Raw genomic sequence first — 3,525 nt, forward strand, 5'->3', positions numbered from 1 at the left:
GCCTATGGAGGATCCACTTGAGCACCTTGATTAATTTGAGAAAGTCTATGATCTAACAAAGCTTAGGGGGGTTTCAGAGGATAACTTCAAGTTAAGATTGTTCCCTTTCAGCTTAGGAGACAAAGCTCATCAATGGGAAAAGAACTTGCCTAGGGGTTCAATCCAAACATGGGAGCAATGTAAGCTGGCTTTCCTCTCTAAATTTTTCTCCACATCAAGAACAGCCAAGTTGAGGAATCAAATCTCAAGCTTTACCCAACGCAACAATGAAACCTTTGGGGAAGCATGGGAAAGATTTAGAAGCTATACAAACCAATGCCCTCATCATGGTTTTTCTGAGGCTTCTCTACTTAGCACTCTATACAGAGGTGCTCTCCCCAAATTCAGGAATAAACTGGATACATCTTTCAATGGCAATTTCCTTGCCAAAGAAATCAATGCAGCAATGGAGCTGGTAGAAAACTTGGCTATGAGTAATGACACCTATGGAGAGGACTATGACAAAGCCAATAGAGGAGAAGGCTCTTGTGAAGAACAAATGATGAGAAAAGACACCAAGGAGCTGCAGAGCAAGTTGGATAAGGTACTCGTGGCTACTCAGAAGCCAATAAATTTTGTTGGAGAGTTTGATAAACAAACTCCTGACTTTGCGAATGTGAATGAGAAGGGATTAACACTAGAAGAGCTGCATTACATTGGAAATCAGAACAAGTTTCAGAGGTATAACAACTTCAACAACCCAAACTTGTCATACATAAACCCCAATGTAGCTAATCTAGGAGATCAGATCCCGAGTTGGGCATAGGCTTCCCAAAAGGGGCTCTCATAATCGACTAAGACATCTAGGTTTTTAGATCTGGGATTTTATTTTATGTTCTTAATGCATGTATGCTTAATTGATCACCTTGTGTCTGATCTAGATAGTTATTGTTGCGAAAGTTTTCATTAAGTATCCGACGTAGAATGAAACGGGCGATTCTGCCATAGGAGTGGAAACCTACCTATTGGGGAGTCGTGAGTATTGACGAGTCCTATACAAGTTCCTACATTTTTTCCCTTCTAGGGCCAGAGTCAAAACCTACTGGTCAAGGTTGCGAGAGACAGTTAATTATGATCACGACAGTGACATAGTCATACTGTGATACTCTAGCTCTAGAACCCTAGATATTTTAATATCCAATAATCCCAATCTATAGCCGTTGAAACCGATTATGATCCTTATAGAGTTCCCGAAAGCTCAGCATTTTTAGTTATTTCTTACAACCTCATCGATTATTTACTTGCTTTCTTAGATTTTCATTTTCACTTGCATACATTCGATTAGTCTACCTGCTCACTTGGATCTTCATTTTTGCTTGGTTTCATTCGGTATTCTACTTGTTTTTAAGGATAGATTTGTTTACTTTCTTTCGTTTTACTTTAAACTATGACAGACACCATCCTCTTAACCGATTTAGTGATAACTAGAGGTTTTTAAGCTTTAAATGGGGGTTATCAATCCCTTAGCTGTTGCAGCATAAAAGGTTTATCAATCCAATGTGTGGTAGACACTAGAATGTAAGACAGTTTCTTGATTCAAGCAAATGGTAAAGTTTGTTGGTGACTAATGCTTAAAACAAGATGAAAATTAGAACAAGGACAAGTGATTAAGTAAACTAAACAGGCAAGCAAGTAAACAAAATGAGATGATATGGAATGATAGAAGCATGAGATTCTAGACATGATAGTTGGCTAGGGTGCTTTGGTGCTAAACTAAGAATGCTAATGACAATAATGAAACATGATTCAAATGATTTTGGATTCTAATTAAGCCTTAATCTTTCCCAAGCATCAAGACACAAATCAAGCCATTTCACGTACCCAATCATCATTGGAGATCAAACAACAAGACAGCATTAAACATCAATCCTAAGTGATCATTTATGCCAATAACAAACATCATCATGGCATTAATGCATAAATCTCTAATATAGCTCTTTCAGGAATTTCATCAAACACTTGTGGTGCATGAAATTCCCAGATTCTAGATCTCAAGTGATGTGCAAGGATCTAGCATAGAGATCAGCTATTTAGAGAGATGAAAGCAGGAATCTAGCCCTAAGCACTCCTAATCTAACACTTTAGCATCCTAACCTACACATCTAGAACCTCATTAAGCAAACTACTCACTAATCATACTAATCTCTCTTAAACCTTTGCAAGTAGAGTAGATTGGCATGATTAATGATGGGAAATGGAGATGGAGATTGTAACACCCCCGATTCGTTCTATGACTAGAACAAATCCAGAGTGCCAGATTATGATAACGGCGACAGTCGGGCCAAGGCATCCCATACTACCTTAGCTAGACCGTTACTGAAATCATACCTCTCGACCAAGGCCTGAAGCTTTTCATCCCGTTCCCGGTCTTGAGTTGTTTCGACCCGGACAAGGTCTAATATCAGGAAAAGTGAGGAGTTCCTTAAAGATTACTTTTATTAATACTAAGTAAGATACGCTTACAACCGGTTACCAGAAATCATATAGCTGAGCTCGAGTCAAAATAGTCATACATAATACAATCTATTATGCTTACACTCACAACGACAAACTACTCCAGAAGCCTAGCGTCCCACGAACCCTCTAAGGCTTCCCACCTATAGGTTACCTGCGGAACAAAAATCATATAATGAGCACTTCTACTAAATGCCCAGTGAGTCCGGAACCCGTCTATGGTTAGTCACCTTGAATCAACCCCAAAATTGCCGAAGCTCAACAATCAGATGAAAGAAATGAACACACAACAAGCATACAAATGGTTCAAAGCAATCACCACGCAATCACACACAACATCAAACACGCAATCATTGTATACACATGCGGGAGCATTCTATGACATAATTCCTTATATGTCAAACAATCTCAATTCCTAATGCGAGGCCTCTAAATGCATCAGCCACTCCCCTAATTGCAACGATCCCGCAAATCACCACACAGGATCATCTTGGCGACCTCGCACTGATAACTAAGAGTTTTTAGCTCTTAGAAGGGTTACCAATCCTTTTGCTGTTGTAGCATAAAGGTTGGTAGTTAGGCACTAGTTTATGTGATAAGTTCTTAAGTCAAGTGAGACAAGAAAGTTTTGGTAACAAGTGACTAATGAAAGCATCTACAAGAAACAAACAAACAATGATAAAGAAGTAAACAAAGCAAACTAAACAAGATGATGATGATAATAAAGATGATGAAAGCTAAACCTCTAGATGTGATCATTGATTAGGGTGCTTTAGATATTGATTAATGATGCTAAGAACAAAATGCAATGCTTGTTACTCTTTAGTCTAGACTTCAAAGATAGATTAATTCATTCCCATGACAATAATCCTATTGCAAATCACTTAAATCAAGATTATTTCACCTTAACCAAGATCAAGCAATCAACAAGCATAGAGTATCAAGTCTAATTATGAACAAATGGTTTCTACATAAGAGAGGACCGAATCTTACACAGAGAGAAGCGACAAGTATTCACATGATCTCAAAACC

The 3,525-nt window shown here is 38.3% G+C and overlaps 1 non-coding gene across 1 annotated transcript; it reads right to left on the reverse strand.

Annotated features, from left to right (window-relative positions):
- Positions 1–226: 226 nt before the first annotated feature.
- Positions 227–333, reverse strand: LOC112083663. Its single transcript, XR_002897799.1, has one exon. It is a non-coding gene; the product is annotated as a small nucleolar RNA R71 (small nucleolar RNA).
- Between the last annotated feature and the right edge of the window lie 3,192 nt (positions 334–3,525).

The sequence above is a fragment of the Eutrema salsugineum genome, unplaced genomic scaffold (genome assembly GCF_000478725.1).
Source record: "Eutrema salsugineum unplaced genomic scaffold, Eutsalg1_0 scaffold_6, whole genome shotgun sequence".
NCBI classification, from domain to species: Eukaryota; Viridiplantae; Streptophyta; class Magnoliopsida; order Brassicales; family Brassicaceae; genus Eutrema; species Eutrema salsugineum.